Source organism: Haliotis cracherodii, unplaced genomic scaffold (assembly GCF_022045235.1).
Source record: "Haliotis cracherodii isolate W230 unplaced genomic scaffold, xgHalCrac1.p SCAF_1, whole genome shotgun sequence".
NCBI lineage: Eukaryota > Metazoa > Mollusca > Gastropoda > Lepetellida > Haliotidae > Haliotis > Haliotis cracherodii.
In genome coordinates this window covers 8,127,064-8,150,938 of record NW_027266264.1, presented here as the reverse complement: position 1 = coordinate 8,150,938, position 23,875 = coordinate 8,127,064, and the positions used below count along the sequence as shown (strand labels likewise).

General features: G+C 38.2%; 1 protein-coding gene across 1 annotated transcript in view; it reads right to left on the bottom strand.

The window, feature by feature from the left end:
• LOC139471968 (zwei Ig domain protein zig-8-like) overlaps positions 1-21,785 on the bottom strand; it is a 185,516-nt gene extending 163,731 nt beyond the window's left edge. Inside the window, exon 1 of the mRNA XM_071254505.1 lies at positions 21,749-21,785. The gene's annotated coding sequence lies outside the window, so the exon portion shown is untranslated. The remainder of the gene's footprint in view (positions 1-21,748) is intronic.
• Between the last annotated feature and the right edge of the window lie 2,090 nt (positions 21,786-23,875).

The following is a 23,875-nucleotide window of genomic DNA, read 5'->3' as shown; positions in this document are numbered from 1 at the left end:
AGACCTAGATGTTTAGAGGCCCCAGTCGTAATAAGCAGAATTATTGCTGGGTGGGGCGCTGACCAGCATACAAACACTTACTATTTTAGCAAATTGTGTGACTGGCAGGTGCTACAGGCAGAGGACTTGCCCTTTTGTGAACACCTGGTGTCATTATTTCATACTTTCACCACCTTATTGACATATTTCAGCAAAAAATAGGAACAAATTATTCTCTGTCATTGATGTTTTTATGTACTTTGATCAGAAATTCAGTATTATCACTATCATAAAATATGGCATATTTTATATAATGGCAAAACACATGTGAAAGTGCATTTGCATAGGTTCTCAGGTCTAGAATAGCCAACAGTCATAAGCTTAGATAAATAATGGAATTTGATCTCCTTACACTGATAATTCTCTTGTGAGAACCTTCCTGTTTAATGAGCTTACATCCAAGTACAATATGCAGTGTGTTAGTGCCCAGGGTAAATGAACATTTCCAAGTGTGTGTTTATCAATGACTACAGTTAGGCCCCATTTTGATGTTATGTTTACTTCCTTACATAATAAGAAAATGTGCAGCCGGATAAAACCTAAATGTCTCGTTTTAAAACATTATTCCACAATGTTTTTTTGTGGATGACTGCCTGAATGCATAATTTTATTTATTTATATATCATTATCATTATTATTATTATTAGTAGTAGTAGTATTGTTATTATCAAAGCTATATTTAAGCAGAAACTGTCAACATACTTCCTATCATGGCATTTGTTTCATGTCATTATATTCCTGCATGTGTCTTATTTCTGCTCTTTGTCATGAAAAAGTATGACATTCTGACCCTATAGCTGGACTTGACAAACTAAAACAATACTTTCTGCATGCCAGCAACAAGTTTTCAAACTCATTGTCTGAAAACCAGTCGTTTCTATATTAATGACCCAGGGGCGGTGGGGTAGCTTAGTGGTTAAAGTGTTGGCTCGTCACACCGAAGACCTGGGTCCGATTCCCCACATGGGTACAATGTAGTGTAAAACCATATACACTCACTCACTCATTGATGGCCCAACAATGGGAGCAAACAGTGTTTCCAGAAATGTGCTGGGCCTCAGAGATGAGCACAAAACATGAAGATCCTATGTGACCTCCAACAACTTGAGGTTATCAATGAGTAACTTAACAATAAGATGTATCTTGTCAATGGACTGTGTGTGTGTCCTTCTGTTTCAACTCTGAGCATCATGTTGCCACCTCAGGGCCAGAACTCAAACCGATCTCTGCCAAATACAGTAATCAAATTACTTGCAGATATCACGGTTCTGCTAGTAGCAATACTATCAATGACTGCACATGCTGTCTGACATGCTGATAGTGTTGATATGGTTACACACACCTGAGAGTTGCACTGGAAATACACAAGACTGTTTACTCTCTAAACCTACTGGAATCTCCATGCCAGAAACAGCAACAAACAAAATTACAAGATATGAAATCAACTGAGACGATTGTGATGGAATTGTGCTGGAGAGAAATAGTTTCTCCCACCCACCTTAATGTTGAAAACAGGTGGAGTGTGTTTATTTCAATGCCATTGACATTTTAACTATCTGTAAATGGATGTGCATGTTGAAGGTTACATATTTCACACCAGGACTACTGCATAGATGGAAAAGCATGTGTTATCAATATCAACCTATTATAGGGTACAAAGTATGACTGAATAAATCAATGAAGTCAGCATGATTATATAGGTCTTCCAAACATTTGACTCCTGAGACTGATGAGAGTTTGTTGTAGAAATTTGTAATGGTCAAAAGCTAGGTTTAATTTTTTTTACTAAATTATGAGAAATGCAGATAATGTGAGAAGCTGATTGTCAATACTGCATTTTTGTCATCAATGTCAGCAAAAATGTGGATCAGATGGTCACAATGCCAGCATATCTTCTTGTTCGTCAAATGAATAATGACCCTTTGGGAAGCTGCACCAGCTGTTGATGTAACCCGAATGATTTGGTGTCAAACCTTCCCAAACACATTCCCGATCATCCAGGGTACGTATTATATCTCTGTTCTATTTAGTCTTAGGTGGAGTCACGATATGGCTGAAATACTGTAGATGTGACTATAAATCTGAACTGACTGACTGACTGACTCTTGGTGGATCCTTGCTGATTCAGTGTATTATCACCCTGACATCATGTTTCTATGTTGGATCTATTCAATCACTAGTTTTGACAGCTTCAGACTAAATATGAAACATCTGGTTGACAGAAAAGCACAGTAATAATGATTACAATAGCATAAAACTGCATTAACTTTTAAAAAATAAATATAAAAAATTTCTTATAATAAATAGCAAGTAGAAAATCACTGATTTGTACAAAGAATATTTCAAATGTTACTATAGATTAACTGCTGGTAATCTTTAAAAACAGTCAATACTGTATGACTACTTCAACTTTAGATGTTAAATATTTATAATCTTTTCAACACATTGACATGCACTCGAGCATAATGTTCCTCACAGCAAATCCAATATATCTGAAAGCCAGCATAAACCCATTGAACTCTGTAATGGCTGGCCCATAAATCAAGTAGATTTTCTATGATATATAACCTGTTAACATTTTGAGACCACATTTTTCATTAAACCTATGTTATAAATCCATAACGATTACATGTACTTATTAATCATAAACTCTATAAAAATGTCCAAGTCTAGACGTAAGCTTACACATATCTATAATAATCACACCCTGCATAAGAAAATTCAATTTTTATCCCGTTGACATTTTCAGCAGTGGGATACATAAAGTACAGATAAGACTTAGATAAAAGTATGATAAACAGATTTTGCAATAATGTGTAAAAGATTTACCAATAATGTGGCTAAAAGCCAATATATTTATAACATCACACAGACAAATTGTGGAAGTCACTTTTTCCTGCACTAGATCTATGATATCCATTATGATATTCACCTGATGCCTCCTCAAGGAGTCCTTTGATATTGCTCTATGAAATGAAGTGAATTATATTAATGAAATAACTTTGTTGCTTTATATTTATTCCCAAGCCTCAACACACAAGATATAAACAAGCACAATGAGGCATAATTTTTATTGCCCCAAACAATGTGTTCATTCAATGATGAAGTTGTGCATTTATAAGATTTGTCTCTCTATGCATTTGTTGCTTCTATTTTGTGGATTCTGTTTCTTTTCATGTGCGAGAGACTTGATCATCAATTCAACAAAGGCCACGGCCTCAACCCTTATTTGCAGAATAACCGCAATAAATGAAAATCAAAATCACTCAAGCAAAGTTTGTCAATTTAATGAAGCATTGAAGTGATGATGTATTGAAGCCATCAATTGTTCCTACAATGCTACTTCAAATTCTGTCAACGATCTAATAATCAAGCAATAATGGAGGAAGTCAAGCATATCCCATCAGCTGAGATTAAAATAGGTTCTTCTTAAAATGCTCACTCTGGATGCATCTAACATGTGAACACCTGATTCCTGCAAGATCAATGGATGAACATTGAGGGGAATGCAAAGAACTCTCTCCTTTTCTGATTCCATAGCCCTCATTTGGCTTCAAGTACTATATATAAAGCATCATACTGACAGATATTATTGATGTGATACACGCAGTGGCCCAGGAGTCCTACCCAATGTATGTTCAGTATTAAGCTCTCTATCCTGCTTAGACATTTCCATTTACAGGAAGCTTACACTCAGAGAAGGTGTAGTGATGCATAAATTGATCTGAATGTTATGGTGGAAAACATGTCAGTCTCTATGACAGTCTGAATGTACAATATCGTTGACTGCAGTTTGTATTCACGCTACAGTCTCAGTTCATATCGTCACAGGCATGTAACTGAACTCAGTGATGTCGCTGGTTTCTGTGGACATTACGGACAAACGAAGTCTGCAATATCCATGTTTGTCTCCCTGTGAGTATTCCTGGACAGGAAAGATCCCCAGTACCCCATGATTGTCTCCCTGTGAGAATTCTTGGACAGAAGTCGCAGTTCCCCAGTACCCATGCTTGTCTGCTTTTTATTCCAAGCACATTTTCAATGGAGACCGTAAAAAATGTGTGTGTGATTTACTGTGATTGGTTCTATTGAAAATGTGCCCGGTTCTTATCATTATGATGCAAACTTTATTGGGATTGTGTTTTGTTTGTAATATGTGTGGCTATTTCTATCTAAAGTGTGTACATATTCCACAGTGTTTTTGCTCTCAGCTGGTTTTCTTTGGTAGGCCTGATAAACATTCTTAGACATAGAAAATTCATATCTTATAGCATATGGTACCTCGAGGATACCTAACATAATGCAACTCAAATATGGCTCTTTTCACTAAATCAAACCATATGATAAAACAATGGAACTTCAATTTGTACTAGAGGTAAAGCACATCACAGAACAATCGAGACAAATCTTCTACAAATATTGACCAACCAGAATCACCATTTGATTTGAGCACTGATCAAAAGCAACACGTTTTGTCTCAACGTTGACTACACAAGTTCAGTGGTGCTGAAATACTAAGGGATATAAAATCATTTTCATGCACCTCAATATTTATCTGGAATCTTCTATGAAACATGATCTGAGGAAAAAACCAAAGCATTTGCAGATAATCAATCGCAATAAATTATAAATACAAAACAAACTCAAACGCATGATGTGAGGTCATTTTAACAGCCCAGCTTAGTTTATGTTTGAGTAACAGAGCGATTAAGTAAACATGAATGCTGCCCACTCTTTAGTCCTATTCTATGATAGTAGGCGGCGATTTATAGTGGTTTAGCATTTTTCCAGCTCTTCATACTGGATTCAAAGAAAGAGTTTCACATATTGTACTATTGTGTATAATCCAACCTAAACATAACAAAATCGGGCAATGCCTGTGTAGCATGGAATGGTTTCATCCTCACCTGGTCAGCTTGCTGACTGGCTTCACCTATTTAGTCATGTGGACCAGGTGTCCAAACCAGAAAGTCAAAAGTTCGAATCCCATCACAGGACTCAGTAATTTTATGACAGCTACACTTCAACCACTAGTCAACCAACCATGCCTTCAACAGCTGTTATGGGGCTGTAACAATCTGTTTGAATGTTTGTTGTTTAACGCCGCACTCAGCAATATTCCAGATATATGACGGCGGTCTGTAAATAATTGAGTCTGGACAAGACAATCAAGTGATTGACATCATGAGCAACGATCCATGCATATGGGATACGATGACATGCATCAAACAAGTCAGCGAGTCTGACCACCCAATCTTGTTAGTTAACTCCTACGACAAGCAAAGTCACCTTTTACGGCAAGCATTGATTGCTGATTACACAATCTATTCCGGATCTTCACGTGTCCTGTTTGAATGAGAAGTGCATCTTTAAAATACTTTCAAGGGCACAAATAAATTCAGATATTTTTTCAAATACCCTAACGCAAACCAAGGATGAAGTCTGTTGACAAAAGGAGGATCTGTGTTCAAAGTCAGTCTTCTAATTACTCCCTCCAGTAGACAAACACAAACAATGGCATTTGTTGATGTGCTGGAGTTCAACCTCTATGACATAACATACGTTATTTGTATTCACTGGAAGTTTTTACACTTGCTTGAGAAGCACTCGACATTTACTCTGTGCAGTGTCGCCTGCCTGACATATGTACTGACGAGGTTCACTGGGTAATATGTGGGAAGAGAAGCTTGGTTCTGGATGAGGTCACCTTTGTACCTCAATCATGGATCACAGACTCAAACAATGTCAAGGACAACAGACAGGTGGTAGGACTGTGTACCTTTACACACATCATGGTTTGGATCGTTGACAGAGGAAATGACAACCGTTGCAGATTACATTTGTTGTACAAGTGACTAGACTATTTATTCCATTTTTTACCTATTTCTGTACTGATGAGGTGATAAGGTATCCTTGGCATACTTTATACTCAAAGAACTATTTGACACAGGAAAAAAATAATTAATTGGAAAAAAACATCACTGTACGCAGATAGATGGAGGAAAAAAATGGGAAACACCTCCAGGGTTATCACCTAAAAATAGAATCATCAGAATTGCTAAGGTTAAGAATCTGGTTCTAATATTCAAAATGCAGTTCATGTATTGCCAAGAAACAGTTAGTTTAAGAAAGCTCAATTCATCACAGACTGCTAAGTCACAGTTAGTGTCTGTCATATAATGAAGCATGAGGATGTGAATATATGTATAAAACAGTGTGATCCCTGTGCAAGTCTGCATAATGTATTTACGCAAAGTTTAGGATTGAGTGATAAACATATAAACTTCTTCTACCAACAGTAGACATTATGTTCATATTTTCACACATAGTGCTTAGTTACAATGTTAGTTTGTCCTAACAAAGAACAAAGAGTATAAGGACAGGTGTTGCAGTGTACGCTGACTGGAGCTAATATGCATTGATCAATTCCATCCATTTCAACATTACACAACCAAATATATTCTGTAATTGAAGTAAACACAGCATGGTGCCACAACTCTGAAGTATTTTATCAAAATATCTGTGAAATATCACCCTCCTCCAGATACTGGAAGGGGAGGAGTTGCTTCTCTTGGGCATGTCAGGATCTTATGTTCATCAGTTTGAATCCCTGATCCACCCTGACGTTGATCCTTGGTTTGTCAGCACCACGCCCATGATAGTGACGGTACCAAAGTGCATCACCTGCATCACTTTGGGCTTTCCTCACAGATTGTCTTCTGATTCGCTGTGCAGAGTTGGATCCCTTTGGCATGCCAGAAACCTATGATTGTGGGTGCTTTTCTCCCACATTAAGATGACATACCATGATATAACTGGAATACTGTTAAAGGCAGCGTTAAACACAACTCACAATTCCTCACAGATTAATCTGATAGTGTGATATAACTGTAAAACTGTTCAGATCAGTGTTAAACCAAACTGCTCTCACTCCCTCCCTCCTTCCCTCACTCACTCACTCACTCTCTCAAGCTAGTAATACCTGATACCGGCACAACATTCCAGTTTCTTGTAACAGACAAAGTCTCCAGTGTGTATGAATGCTTCAAACTTAAAGCTTTCAATGCGACCTTTTTAACCAAGCTTTTATCCTTTACTTAAATGAATGCTTTGAAATTCCACTGCATTTTTGACAAAGAATGTGCACACAATGAGACACACAATGTATTACATGTCCACCAAACAATTGTGTGTTCTACCTTTGCTGATTGCTTTTGACGTAGATGTTGGAAAACGTTTCCAATTCATTATGTTCATTCTCTCATACATGAAAGATTTTGAATGGATGACATTTGAGTAGACACTCTCACAAAGAAAAAGAACCTCTGCATGTACAATGAAGACATAAATTCCTTTCAGCAAATTAAAATTTTGAACGGTGAATATGATCTTACCTGCATGGGAGACTTTCAAAAGATATTGAGGGTTTAAATTGTGTCACTCAAGACTTACACAGCAAGGAGATCGGCAGTGGTTTGATATTTCTCCAAACCCGCACAGGTGTGAGCTAACTGTATACCTCCGTCTCTAATCTCCCAACATCTGCATGGGAGGAAACAGCGTGAAATCCCCCAATGTGTTCAACCCCGGGTCTGACGTCCCACCAAACACCAGATAACTCAGTCAACCGACAGTGTGTACGTGTGACTATCACGTTGATAGCATGTACATTGTGATATTGACATGACGGTTTGCTCTAATATTCAATCGTGTGTCTCTTAAAATATAAGACAGAAGTGACTAATCAATATGAAATTTATGTATGCATTATACATGAGTATATATCTTATTCTGCATCATATCAACCTGAACATCTCGACCTGCAGGGGAAATTAATTTCAGTCCAACTCAAGCTTGACATCCTCATCACAATCAGAACATGTCAAGCTATATTACTATACCTGTTGTCTATAGCAAGCACCTCACAACACATCCTGAAAGATAAGACCATAGGGAGATATAGGCTTGTATCACACACGTGCGCAATCCAAAACACTTGCCATCACTCCTAGGTTTGAATGGCAGGCATGGATTAGATCAATAGCATAACACTGTTATTGACAAGATAGATAGATATACATTACAGGGCGGTGAAGCAAGAGAAATAGAACGCTGTCAATCTAATTAGAACCTTTCACACTTCCTACACACGATCCCGTTCTTGGCGATCTGTCTTTATTAATATTACTACACATCACCTGCATCAATAACTGGTGCAGTGATTATGTAAATACTTATTAGATAAAGGATATTGGCAGCTTATATGTTAATCAGTGTAGCCAGGATCTGGATGATTGGATGGATGTGTTCTTGACAATAACTTGATCTGGTGGGTGTTCGATAATCACTGCGTGGTGTGTGCATGAAAGAACTGAGAAGACATGGGGGAATGATTTATTACACAATACTATTCGTTACATGTTACACCAATAGTGATATGAGAAAATGAGGGTTATGACGAAGGGATGTCATGCAAGATTTGTGACTGGGTCTGGACTAGGCAAACCCTCTTGATGTTGTGGCATTGAACCAGGCCACTGAGGTAAGTTGTCCCACATAAGATAGGATCTCAAGTCTGTCCAGGTGAAGGACCAGGCAAACCATGCAGTGTGGATGTTGTGGGCATTGAATAATGCAGTGTTGATCGATGTTGTGGGCATTGAACCAATTGAACACAATTAAGGTGAGCTGTCACACACAAGTCTGAATGTCTGTCTCCTTTTGTCATAAATGAATATTGGTTTCCTCTGGTTCTAGCTAAATGTTGGTCTCTGGTTATAGCTGAATGTTGGTCTCTGGTTACAGCTGAATGTTGGTCTCTGGTTACAGCTGAATGTTAGTCTCTTGTTATAGCTGAATGTTGGTCTCTGGTTACAGCTGAATGTTGGTCTCTGGTTACAGCTGAATGTTGGTCTCTGGTTACAGCTGAATGTTGGTCTCTGCATGGTTAAAGCTGAATGTTGGTCTCTGGTTACAGCTGAATGTTGGTCTCTGGTTATAGCTGAATGTTGGTCTCTGGTTAAAGCTGAATGTTGGTCTCTGGTTACAGCTGACTGTTGGTCTTTGATTATAACTGAATGTTGGTCTCTGGTTACAGCTGAATGTTGGTCTCTTGTTACAGCTGAATGTTGGTCTCTGGTTATAGCTGAATGTTGGTCTCTGGTTAAAGCTGAATGTTGGTCTCTGGTTACAGCTGACTGTTGGTCTTTGATTATAACTGAATGTTGGTCTCTGGTTACAGCTGAATGTTGGTCTCTGGTTACAGCTGAATGTTGGTCTCTGGTTCTAACTCAATGTTGGTCTCTGGTTACAGCTGGCAAACCTTCATTAACTTGAATAAAAGAAAAACGTATCTACTTTTCCGCCTTCCGAGCCTATGTACAACCCTTATACTCCACTCTTGAACTTTATATATTACAAACACCCCTCTAACTCCTGTTATAAAATGTCCTAAAAGAAACCTATTGTATGCCTATGGTAATTCTCCCCTACCAATATATAACACTAACCAAAAACGTTATCCCAAACAAGAAAACTATTAACAGATAAAAAAAACAAAAAAACATCTTGATTCAAGGCATGGGGTGAGATGAGGTGAGGTGAAATGGGTTTAACGTCGCATCAAAGATTATTGCACTTATATAGTGACGTGCATGCACATGTGTGTGTCTGGCTGCTTTTACTAGTTCGGACTGATGCCGATTTATAGTGCTAGCTCACTAAGATACCATGCCACAGTTTTAACATGAATACCCCACTCAGACACAGTATACTGACCCTGAGCCAACCAGTCCTTGTTTTAGCCCCTTAATGCTGGGCTCCAGACAGGGTAACAACAAGTACCATCTTTTAATGTCTTTTGGTATGACACAGTTGGGGATCAAACCAAGGACCTTCCTCTCAACGGGCTGAGGCTCTACCACTAGGCCACGGACACGGTCCAAGACATGAGAGCTGACTACATACTTTACCAGATACTGGTGAAAAGATGACTGATGATTCCCCCTCCATGGAAGGCTTACATATGTGACCAGGAAAACAGACGCAACCAAAGATAGCTCCTTGGGTTCAGATCAGAGAAATGAGGTTTAATGTCAAGCACTTGTTTTGTGACGTGTATCACATGCCACAGTTTAACATGAATACCCAACTCAGACTCCATGCCAATCAGTCCTTGGTTTAGCCCCTTCATGCCAAGTGCCAGGCAGGGTAACAACAAGTACCATCACTATAAAATTGTCATCAGTCCAGTACAAGCAGCCACACACACACAAACACACACGTGCATGCATGTCACTACTAAGTGCAATAATCTTGAATGCACCATTAAACCCCATTTCACCTCACTCCACCATTTTGCAGGAAGTGAAATGATACTACTCATTACACTTAGATGAAGCGAGGTGAGACGGAGATTTGATATTTAGCTCACTGCATGTTGTGTTGTATCTTAGAGCAAACACAACCCTGCCTATCAGATACTTGACATCTGCAGTGTTTCATGTTCAATCTGTTTTAAGATTGAAGTAAAACTGGCCACGTGTTTAACACATCTATAGCTCTACACTTTACCATTTGTATATTTAGTTTCAATTTGTAGGTAATAAAAGAATATTTCCTACTAATACCTCACAGAAGGAGACCAAATGTACTCCATCACCAACTGAATGTGTTTCTCAAATGTTCAAATGAAACCAACCCATCTCAAGACGAGAAACGCTCACATGAAATGAAAAGAATACCATCTCACAATTAATTCATTGCCAGGAAGCTTTGGTATTATTTCCTCACAAACTACTTCCTTCCTTGACTGTGGGGTTTATGGGCATGAGTGTGGGTGGCAACAGGGATATGTGACAGCCAAGTACCAGCTTACCCACTAGCCCCTGGGTAGAGGAGCAGGGAAGAGAGGCGAGGTGAGGTGAGAGGGGAAGGGGGAGGGGAGAGGGAGGATGTGGGGGTGTTCATGGAGGGAATGGGAAGAGTGTGGAGGAGAGGAGTAGAACAGGTAGGACAGAGGAGGACCTTGGGGATTGGAAAGTGGGGAGGAATTGAGGGAGGGGGGAAGAGGCTGTGGTCAGGAGAGGCATGACAGAGCAGGGGAGGAGTTGGCACTTGTTGGGAGGAGGGTAGAAGAGTGTGGATGAGGGGTGAGTAGCAGGAGGAATGGGGAGGAGAGTGGAAGAGCAGGTAAGAATGAGAAGAAGTGGGGAGGAGTGAGGGAGGAATGGGATATGTGGAATGAGTGGAGGGGGAGGAGAGCAGGGAAGAGTGGGAAGGGGCAGGAAGGAGGAATGAGAGGATTGGGGAGGAGAGGGGAATTAAGAGCAGGGAATAGTGTGAAGGAGCAGGAAGGAGGAATGAGAGGAGTGGGGAGGAGAAGGGAAGAGCGGGAATGAGGAGGAATGAGAACCGAAGGGTGGGAAGGAGTAGGGAGGAGAGGGGAAGAGCAGGTAAGCGTGGGAAGGAACAGGAAGGAGGAGGAATGAGGGGAGTGGGGAGGAGAGGGGAAGAGCAGGTAAGAGTGGAAAGGAGTGGAGATGAGAGGGAAGAATGAGAGGAGTGGGGAGGAGAGGGGAAGAGTAGGTAAGAGAGGAAATAGTAGGTAAGATGGAAAAGGATTGGGGAAGAGTGCAGAAGGGCATGTATGAGTGGAAAGGAGCAGGAGGAATGGGAGCGGCAAGGGTAAGAGCAGGCAATTTTTAAGAGTGGGAAGGAGCAGGAAGGGGGAAGAATGAGAGGAGTTGGGAGGAGTGGAGAAGAGCAGGTAAGAGTGGGAAGCGGAGGAATGAGAAGAGTGGGGAGGATAGGGAAAGAGTGGGAAGGAGCAGAGAGGACGATCGAGGAATGGGAAAGGATTAGGGAGGAGATGAGAAGAGCAGGTAAGAGTGGGAAGGAGCATGCAGAGAGGGGGAGGAATGGAAAGGAGTGGGGAGGAAAGGGGATGAGCAGATAAGAGTGGGAAGGAGAAGACAGGGGGAGGAATGGGAAAGGAGAGGGGAGTACTTGAGAAGAAAAGGAGGAATGAGATGAGAGGGGAAGAGCAGGTAAGAGAGGAAGGAATGGAAGAGGGGTGGCAAAGAGAGGGAAAGAGAGAAGTGGAGGTAAGAGAGAGAGAGAGAGAGAGAGAGAGAGAGGGGGGACGAGTGGGAAGGAGCCAGATATTACAGGGTAATGTACAGTGATACCCTGTCACTCTGGATGGTACACTTCCCAAAGAAATTGTGAGTGAAATAGTAAGTGAGCTGCATTTAGCACTGCTTTAAACATTATTTCAACATGGCAGGGAAGACAACAAAGTATGGCATGTGCAGAAATGCTGGAACAATGACAAAGGATCTTCATGAGAGCAAATGAGGGATTTGAACCAATGATCATTTCTTCCTGGCATGACAAATGATATTGCCTCAGTCCCAACCAATGTCTCCTTAGAGCCTTCAGAATTGCCTTAAAGATAGAAGGTTCACAAGAACCCACAGCCACTAACCAGTCAGTCCTAAGGCAGATGACAATCCATTCTCTCCAAATCTAGTAATGGTAAAAAGCACTATAGTCTGAAAATAGATATCCCTGGATTTGTTTACTAGACAACTAAACAGGGCACATAAATGTTGTAGGATCAGATTTTGAATAATATTTCTATTTTCTCTAACCTTGATATGGAAAACAAATTATGTTTATGTGAGACAATTTTTTTACTCTGCACTGCGCAAAGATTACGGTCATTAAACAAAAAGTATTCCTCAATACATTTATTTTGCCAGATTATGTCGTACAAGATATATACTTAGTAACAGAATCTATCTCTATTGGGATATTTTATATTATGTCCTTTGGATCTCATAGCATGAAATATCATTTGCTGTATTATCAAGAACACATAAATATAATTTTTTTTAGCACTATTCTTAAATATTGTATTGATTTATGTTTTTTAACTCTCAATTAATATTTCGTCCAAAGTCAATAAGTTTTTCATGCTCAAGTTTCAGATAACATAATGATCCTATTTGAAAAGATTCTGAAAACAAATATTAACTTACTTGTATAGCAAAGAGTCTCAACAGAATAACAGAGAAATATAAAACATCAACATCAATATCCATTCTCGATTATCTGCCAAAACAGATTCCACTGGGCGTAATAGTCAAAATAGTGCTTAAAAACTATGAAATGGTGAAAAAGTAGGTGCAAAATAGGCCCATTTAATCCCAGTCTGGCTGGCCCCTGAAAATAGATACCAGCATTTCAAAACCCTTAAATCTATTTTTCAATATGAGCTGGACAGTGATTAGAACAAAAATCATATTGGTACTTCAAGGATATGTCCAGAAAGGCCTTAGTCAAACGTGAAAAGAAATGCCATTGCATGCTCACCTGGTTCGTCATCTATATATTGTATAAAAGTTTGAACATCATATGTGGGTCTATGCCTTTAAAGCCTTCTTCAGTACGAGCTACCAGAAACAGGTTCAGCTTTTTAACACAACGTCCATGTAGACATTAATCAAGTTTGAGAAATCTATTGGTCTCATGATTTGACAGCCATCTTGTACTCACATTTCAATTACTGTTTTTCAGATGTAATAATTTCAGAGTTCTTCTACTTCAAAACAATCATTCAAAAAACATGACGCTTTGTGAATGTAATGTCTATGTAGACTTTAATCAAGTTTCAGAAAACTATTGCTTTACATCAAGTGGTTTGGTTGCCATTTTGGAATCAAGTTTGAGTTTCCTTTTTCAAGAGCAAACCTCTAAAGACACTTTTTTCTTAAGAGCTATCAGATGGAAATGCTGAATTTTTGTAAGTACAACTTCTATATCTGAGTTAATCAAGTTTGCGATTGGCGTCCATATTTGATTCAAGTTTGAACTAACAGTCAAAGGAACAACTTTATCTTTTTACTCACAATGTCTATGGGGACCTTAATCATATTGGACATCGGTTTCATAGCTTAGCTTAGTGGCCAAGTTTTGCTGCTTTTTTTCTAAAAATATAAAACCCCGCCGAAACAGATTCCATTGGGTGTAAAAGGCAAAACAGTAGTGAAAAATATATAAATAGATCACTGAAAATCAGTGATGACACCAGGTGTTCAAGAAAAGGGTAAGCATGTCCTGCCGTACCAGTAGCACCTGGTAACAAGCCTTTGTGTTCATTACAATATTTCATATGCAGACAGGCCCTTCAATGGATGTTACTGCATACAAATAATGATATATGCTCTGGAAGATTAATACACAAATGTCACTGATATGGATATGAGTGAGTGAGTGAGTGTGGTTTAACACAGCTTAAAGCAATATTCCAGCAATATCACGGCGGGGGACACCATAAATAGGCTTCACACATAGTACCCATGTGGGGATTCGAACCTGCGTCTTTGGCGTGACGAGTGAATGCTTTAACCACTTTAAACACCGTCCGATATGGATATAAATGGTAGAGTTGAAGCTGTCCTGTCCAAAACTGTAAATAAACGTACACAACCTTCCAAAACATCCAAGGCCACATGATAATGAATAAGGTAGACACAATTTTATGGATAACAACTTCTTCAATACTGTAAAGAGCGACATTTCGGGAAAGAACCTTACACCTCTGTCAACTCTGTACAGCACCTCAGATGATAGGGCATGAGGTCAAGGTGCACCAATGTGATCAGAAACTGGTGGTTACACAAGATACACCCTGCTGTGCTATGAGTGTGACAGGTTTTTGTGTGAACATGATGTTACAGGGTACCCCTTGAGCTGCTCCACCACTGGGGTCCTGCTGACTGTATCACCTAGAATCTGTAGCTCAACACAATTCAATCGTATTCAGCCAGTATGTCTTCACTGTTTTGGGAAATTGTTTTTCAGTCCCATTTTACATGGATGACACTTAAATAGTACATGGAGATTATACAGGAATGAGATGGTAGTTGAAAGTCTATATTTCTACTTACATTAATATCTATACATCATTCTTAAAGTCGATATTGACCACCTCCGTCTTCTATAGGATAGAGTATCTGCCCAGAGAGCACCAAAAGGTGTTAAAAGATGGTACTTGTTGTTTCCCAGACTGGTGCTAAAATCAAGGACTGTTCTGCTCAGAGGACTATACTGTGCATATATGTAAGAACATTAGTGCAATTATCACATTTCAACACCCATTTCAACAGCATATCGACCAGACTACTAAAATATATATTTCATTGTAATCTCCATCATTCAGAATAAACAAAGTTGGTTATCTATATCACCCTTTATAAAACAATTCTGAAACGGTTCAATATCCCCTTAGAGTATATGCATGCCACTGACTTTGAGGTACCTCCTTCAATGAAAAACCAATGCAATTTTTCAAATTTAACTTCCATATTTTGCAATAGATCATTAAAATATTTAAGATGTACATTAATTACCTAATCTGTCTGTCACAATTTGGCCAAACAAAACATACAAACACAATTTTGAAAATAATCAGTAATAACCCGTAAACTATTATCTGAAGATAGACAGTTACATTGACATTTTCAATATATATGTTCTATCACGCTCTCTCCAGCAAGTGAACCTGAAGTGAAAGGATAGCTTGTATCAAAGCAAACTGACTGATTGTCTTACATTGGAAACTTTTATCAATTTGTGCCTTCAGGTATTTGGGGCATAAAACAAATGATCAAACTGATTTTGCCTAACAACAAAAACTTCCACTAATCATAATTGATGTATTTCAGAAAAATACAACTCAAAACATGCTTATGAGGGAAAACTTGTTTGCTTTCAACATTGTTGCTGCTGATACCCCTGGAAAGCCAGACATTATCAGTTACCACCTTTCCCTTCAAAGACGTACATACACTGTGATGAATCATGACAGAGCCCATTGAAAGCAACACCTATCTCTATTACCTGGAAGTAAGTTCATCTATCATCTATAATCCATCTTACTCACACCAAGATGAGGATGGACACCCTATACGGTGAACAAAAACACAGTAGCTTCTGCAACAGAAATAGGAACGCATCACAAGTTCTGTGTCGCCAAACAGCGTTCCAAGGGTGTGAAGTAGGAATAAGATTTCCATACATTCACATAATTACAGTCATATTCCTTATATTTTCCTTTTGACAACATAAACAAACACACAAATGAAATGATGTTTATTATCATACATGCAAAGTAAATAAACATTTTCTTGACCCTTCAGACATTGGATTCGCTTAGCAAGCAGAATACCGTATTTAACTGTAATAAGGACCCAGGTACATAAAATATGTAGTTATCAAAGAATATACATTCCAGTTCATTATTTATTAATCAAATTGCTAGACATTACATAGAAATGATATATTACAATATTCAAGTAATAAAACCTTGCGAAGAGGATATTTCATTTCATTTTTATTCTGTACAAAACCATGGTCATTATGGGTTTAATACTACAAAAATTAATGAAAATGAACAATGTGTCAAGTGATCTATGAGGTACCATAACAGGCAACATGTGTTTGAAACGAGATACTTTGCAGTCATTAGCACCGAGTGGCAGGAGAATTTCAACAAAACTATTGGCATTTTCCATAATGAACTCCAGTAATTACACTAAATACATTAATTACCTATCATAAGCCAGGATACCAATAATCAACAATGTGACACTGATTGTCTACATGTTTTTTTATGTCAATATTGATCAGTTGGAAATAATCATAAAGTACTGTCATGATAATTTTTACCATAGAATAAATTTGGCTGGACAATCAACATTGAACAAGGAGTATTGCAATGGAGTAATCGTTCGTGCATATTTTCAGTATTGTGCAGCAGAACGTGTAACAAAATTTGCACATGAAGATTAAAAACACCTCAGCAGAGCTTTCAAAAGATATGTAGATATGTGGAGGACAATCAAAAGATCGACACAGTGACCTAAACGATGTTCGATGCAATTCCTCAATAGGTTTCTCGATAGGTTCACAGTTTTTTTCAGGTGAACACTTGCCTTGCCTTTGTATGTGTTTGTGATGGGTGTGACAGGTGGTGGAAGAATTGTTCACCTTTCCATGACCACCTGGTACCACAAATGCACATGATATAGCCAGAATTGTACATTGGATTATGATTTCTTCTGATTATGGAAAAATGGCTGATTGTACTAGTCCAGACTAATGCCGAGTTTATAGTGCAAGCCCACTGAGATACCAAGCGGCAGTTTAACATGAATACCCCACTCAGGCACAGTGTACTGAACAGTCCCTTTTCAGCCCCTTGATGCCCAGACTGGGTAACAACAAGTACCATCTTTTAACGTAGTATCTTTTGGTATGACGTGGCTGGGGATCAACCCCTGACCTTATGCTCTTTGGGCAGACGCTTTACCGCCAGACCAAGGTAGTAGTAGTAGTGGTAGTGGTGGTAGTAGTAGTAGTAGTGGTAGTAAAAACTGTAAGCATTAGTTGCATTACGAGTTGCATGACTGTTTAAATTTAGAAGCATCTCTCTTACAACCTTGTTTGTGTCTCTGACTGATAAATGAATGTACTTTGTGAAACGAATATAGAAGATGAAGCAAATATTTAAGACACTTATTGGTTCACTGAGGACAACTGTACTTGGATGTTCCGGGCTCACAATTAATATCTGACATGAATCGATTGATGACTGTGGGAAATGGAGAGACAGAACTAGAAAAATATAACAACTTTCTGAAGCTGTTCATCCCTCATATAACACATGTCTTGTAATGTGTCCTACAAATGAAGGCACTTATTTGAGCAGGGTACTTATTGCATCAAATATGGTACGTACAAAATTATCAGATTTTTATCAATATTGCTTTTTCCACTTTAAGGACGAGTGAGTTGTGTTAAAATCCTTTGGAGAATATATTTAATACCAAATGGTGTCCTGAGGACAAAGTAACATTTTGCTGCCAAAAAAATAAAAAACAACAATCTTCAGAAGTCCAGGATCCATAGCAGAAAAACCTAATGGAGGTCTCCGTGGTGGGTTAACCTGAAAGACATTCTCCCTGTGGTGTGTTTATGTAAGTTTGGGATCCTGGCGACATGGTCAAGGTCTATATATTTATATAGCCAAGTTTTCCATTATGTTTTTGTTGTGATTATCAATAGCATCTAACATTTCAACCCCAACCAGGCCTTGGGGAGACAGGCAGGCTAGATGGTCGTCATGAAAACACATGATGGGAGGTTTGTAGTATTTTATTTTGACATATAGTGCAGCTTAGTCATTTTAGATTAGTCAGGGACCATTAGTCTTGTGCCGTTAAAAGGTTTTGCATTTAACTTGTCATGTATATATTGTTATAATGCACAAAAATATGTTCTGGTTGGGATGACATATCTTACATTTATGTGTTGTGGAAATGTAATGTTTTATCACAGTTTAATCAAGCATGTGAAAATGTGCACATAATACTTTGAACTTTGTTGTTATAAAATGTCAACGTCAGAGAATAAACTGCCAAAACAGATTCCATTGGGCTTAGCTCAATTGATAATTCTTTTTGATATTTTATAGCTAGTTTTATGTTTTTCTTCTTTGTAAGGCCTTGTCAGTGTAACTTGTTGATTTATATACTTCCTTGCTGAATATGCCAAGAGGCAGAATGCAAAATTAAAAATATTATTGATTTAATATGAATGTCCCGATCAACAATACTCATGAAATAAAAGTTTTTATAAGAAGAAAATATCTAAAAAGACACTATAAGAATATATCACTGAAAATCAATGATGACACCAGGGTTCACAAACAGGGTAAGTACATCCTGCCCTAACGGTAGGACCCGCCACTCACACAATTTGCATAAAAAGGTGTTTGTTTGTTGCCTGACACAGCACAGCAGTACTCCTGCCATGCCATGGAGGCATGGACCAGGAATCAAGTCACACAATTGCACATTTACTGATCTTGTTGAAACTAAAATCGATATGTTAATTTTGTCTGCTGTGTACAAGTGCAGGGATGCTGCTGCTTATAAGTAAAGAAAAAGCATTTAAGAAATGCTTTCATTTTGCAACACAGTGGAGGGTAAAACTAATAAATTAAACACAGAATTTTTCTTTTCTTGTTAGGGTAGGCCTGTCTGGAAAATAAGGTAATACTTTGGTCAAACCCTAATATAGAAAAATAAAACTCTTTCTCAGGAATAAATATTTATCAGAAATTGACAACAGTGGAAACATAAAACCACAGATTTATAGTGAATTCAGTTTCTTCATGACTTCGCAATTTCCTATTAATGTTCTATATTGGCCTATCTATAAGCATCAAGGCTTTCAGGTAGTATATTGGTAACTCATAATGTGCACATACAGATCATCCTAAGCATTGTCTGACTTCTGCATTCATAGTCATGATAAAAACACATCCATATAAGTAACAAAACAGATTTCATACCAGACACAAAAAAACAACTTAAAGCAATTATTACGCTAGATGTATCTCAGGCTAATTCAATATGCATGACATAACCATTGTTCATCATAATATTTGTTTCACATTGACCTTTAACTCACAAACGTATGTCAAATAAAAACGTATGTGTCAAGAAAAATTGATTGAAGTAAACATTTTGTAACATTTTGTCCAGATATACAGACTCTTAAAAGTCCAAGAAAAGGTTCCTGTAGAAAAGTGCAATGCTCCATTAGCGGAGTCTTGAATCTTATGTCAAGATACCATGGATAAATCATGTTACTTGGAAAGAAAGGTCACACTTTAGCCACCTACAGGTAACAAACATAGGTCACGATAATTGTCTTGAGACCTGATAGTGTTTAATGGACTCCCCTATGTAGATGCAGTGTCAATTTGTCTGCCACTCTTAACCTTTATCACGAACCTTTATCACAAACTCTATAAAAAAACTCACCTTCATCAAACTTTAAACTGTGACCTGCAATTCATGACTATTGACATTTGGAGAGAGTATTTTTAACCTTCACATTTTACTCAGCAAAATTTTGTATATTTTGGGGGAAAACAAAAAACATACATGATAGTTATCTTGTACCTGAGTTTCAATGTTTCCTGAATGTCAGTGCTGTTATTGTTGACAAGTTTGCGACTGAATGCTTGATGTACTCATGGTGGTCAAGGTGTATTGATTCAGGGGTAGACTACCGTATTTTCTTGAGTATAGTGCGCACCCTTGTATAATGCGCACTCCCCTCTAGCTGGTCAATATTTTGGAAAAAAAGAAATTTGAATATTATGCGCAGAAAAAAATTACACCGTACGCCTTCAGCGAAATCCGGCAAACGAAAGGGTGATGAGAAACTTCGTCAGTACAATTTGAAATTTCTTTCAAAGGTTCAGACAAGCTGCAACTGTCGTCAGGTGAGAATGCACTCAATATGACAACATTACAGGGTATGATTTCATTCTGTTTTACCACCTGCGCCAGGTGCAACCAAGTAAATTAATCAGGTTGCATCCCCAAAATATTGGCAGTTTATCATAAATTGAAACACTATATTTTCAGTTATGTTGAATTTTAAATAAATTAAAAGATAACATAAACTTGAGAGTGTGCCCCAGTATTTTATTTAGGGTAAATCTACATACTGCTTTTCACATCATGTTATCCAGTAAACAATCTTAAGAAGAAGTTTCAAAGTGTCTGTTTGATGTGATTGTAACCTCATGAGTAGCTGTTAGTTCTGCAAGTTCACTGCATTCAGACCACCTGTATAGTTAACATATTTCATGAACTTTTGTTTACTGGATTTGAAAAGATTTGCAGCCAGTTCTAAAAGAATTCAGTTTCAGAATGTTTTTCCCCAATCTCAAATGTACAGCATCCTCATAAGTTATAGTGCAGAGTTACATAATGAGAGAAATGTAAATGATGGGAGACAAATAGAAGGCTATGGACAGGGTGAGTGAATGTTGTTTTATGATTCACTCTGCAATGTTATAGTCTGTAAATAACCAATTGTGGGTCAGGCAAACCAGTAGTTGATAGCATGTGCAAATACCCATGCAGTCAGGGCACACTGGCTAGACACACATTTAGACCATCCTGTTTCCATGACAAGCACTGGGTACTGGGGACCTACTCTGTCTGACCAGGAATCCCATCTGGATGGATGAGTGCATGTAAACAATAAAAGTCCTGAAGTTATTCACTTCCTTGCATATTAGGATATCATAATTCATTTTTATACCAATAACTTATCACAAGGCATTTATGTAACAAATTCTGCATCCTGTGGTCATCCTGTGCATAAGTTATCACCTGACACAGGGGTTGCTGACAGATGCCCTTAGGGGCATGGAAGGCATTCAACATATCATACATCTCAAGTGATGATATCATAAGGTGTGATGTACATTGTATGTGTTGAATACCGTCACTGATAATATCATCAATTGAGACGTATGATATGTTTTGAACCTTCAACATCATAGAAATGCACAGCTATTTTCAGTTCCTCATCATAATGGTAATAACAGCTACTGGTATTGACATGGGAGTTGTATTACATATGCAATGTCTCAGACAGTCATCAGCTCTCATACAGTAACAAGTTAACATTAGAGCTTGTTCAGCCATAAAAGATTCACACACTGTAATAAGTAAAGATGGATAACATTGGACAGTCCAAGTCTTGTATCAAACCCAGAGCAGCCATGAAGAATTCATGTAAAAAATAATTGGATGTAAAGATTTACAATTACCTTCTCTGCCTTCTGTCATCAGATGATGAGATTTACCCTGAAAGAAAACAAGGAGAATGTTATTCAGTAGACAAGGTCTAACGACCAACTGTCCATGTCTCCCCACCTCTGATGACCCACAAGCACAGTGTAATCATTCGGGAAGGTTCTCGAAAAAGTTAGAACACATTTCTGAATAAAACCAGCACATGGACTGACAATCAAATACACACATGCCTGTGTGATTGAGAAAACTGAGAAAAGGTTATATGGTTTCAATTACAAAGCTTTCAAAATTATGTCAGTCAGTGGAAATATTTTTGTTTCTGACGTGTTATTTCTTACTAATCCGGGGGGTCGGGTAGTCTAGTGGTTAAAGTGTTCGCTCGTCACGCCGAAAACCCGGGTTTGATTCCCGACATGGGTACAATGTGTGAAGCCCATTTGCAGTGTCCCCCGCCGTGATATTGCTGGAATATTGCTAAAATATTACTATTCCAGCTATGAGAAAATCGACAGGTCGATAATGAAAGCTCATATCTATTCTTTCTTGATGCCCCAACTAGAGTCATTGTCTCATTCTGTGTCAAGACAACCGTATTTGGTTAAAGAGCCCTTTATAGGTAGCTAAAGACTGATTATTGATAAACATGCTTGATCGAAAATTTCAAAGTTCCTCCTCTGGAATTAGCGCTCAGTAGCAGACAAGTTTTTTCTAACAGTCAATCATACTCATTTTCTGCCTGATCTTTGAGACCATCTCCAGACATTAATAAAAAGAGTATCTGGTACATCCACCGTGATCCTGTTTCACAAGCAATACATAAGTCTGAACTATGGCAGTTGTAAATCTAAGTTTAAGTATGAATTGGACAGTTGAAGCACTACGATCATGTTGAGTAGTGACATGATGGCGCTACTATCAGTTACTTAATCGTGTGAAGAGCCCTTTCTTGTCCTTGTCAATTCAGGTTGCTATCGTTCCATCAAAAGTAGAAGGTTACAAATTAAGCTCATGATTATATCCTCAAAATACTCTTCTGAGGAGTATTCAGAACTTTTACAGAAGTTGTTAACTGCAGAATTAAAATACAAAGAGTACATAAGAACATATAAGTTTTTGCTCCACGAATATGATTTAATTAACACATCAACCACATTCATGATCAATCAGGTACTGCTAATTTAAACATTAACCACGTTTGTGACCAATCATATACCTTTTGTTTAATATGCATACATTATCCCTGATTGTACAGTGTCTGTTGTGATTGTTCATTTTGCTGAAGATGATTATGATGATCATCATCATCCAATGCAGCGAGGGGGCACAAGTGGCCCAGTCATCTAAGGCGCTGCAATTTGCTGTGCAGAGTTGCATCCCTTGGGTATGCCAGAAACCAATGATTGTGGGTTCCAATCCCGGTTCTACCCGTGCTCATCAGTTTCACAAAAATGGTAAGGATCTAACACCAGCATCACTTCCGGCTTTCCTGCCACATTAAGCTGACATTAAGCTGCCATTAAGCTGACATGATATAACTGGAATATTGAAAGCGGTGTTAAACCCAACTGACTCACTCACTTCTATTAATCTAACTACTAATGTATTGGGGATGGAAAGAAAGAGACAGGCATCAAACCCAGAGTTAATTACAATCAAGGTAGTAAATACATTATTATGTCTTACCAAGACAGATACTAACATGGAAAACTTGAGTTAAATTATAATAACAACAATAATGATTGGTTTAAAATTGAGGAACTGTGCAGGATTCACAAAGTATTCACAAACACATGCTTATGATACAGTCGGAATTGTACAATGGACTGATTTTAGTAGAGATTTCTTTTGACTAAGGAAATGGTTTTGCCACTTTTACACTTTTACCAACTCCACTTTGATAGCAATATTTTCATCTCTCCATGAAACACAAAACTGATTCTCATAAAATGTCAAGTGTGTATTTAAACAGAATGACATAACTGGTTCTCCCTATCACAGGTTGAGTAGTATATAAAATATCTTACCTGCTAAATGCATTATGAACATTGCACACTACTCAAAAAAAGGTTAAGGACCACCAGATTCTTTCATATTACTAAAGTTATCTGTAATGCCTTAAGACATACCCGTGAAGATCCAGG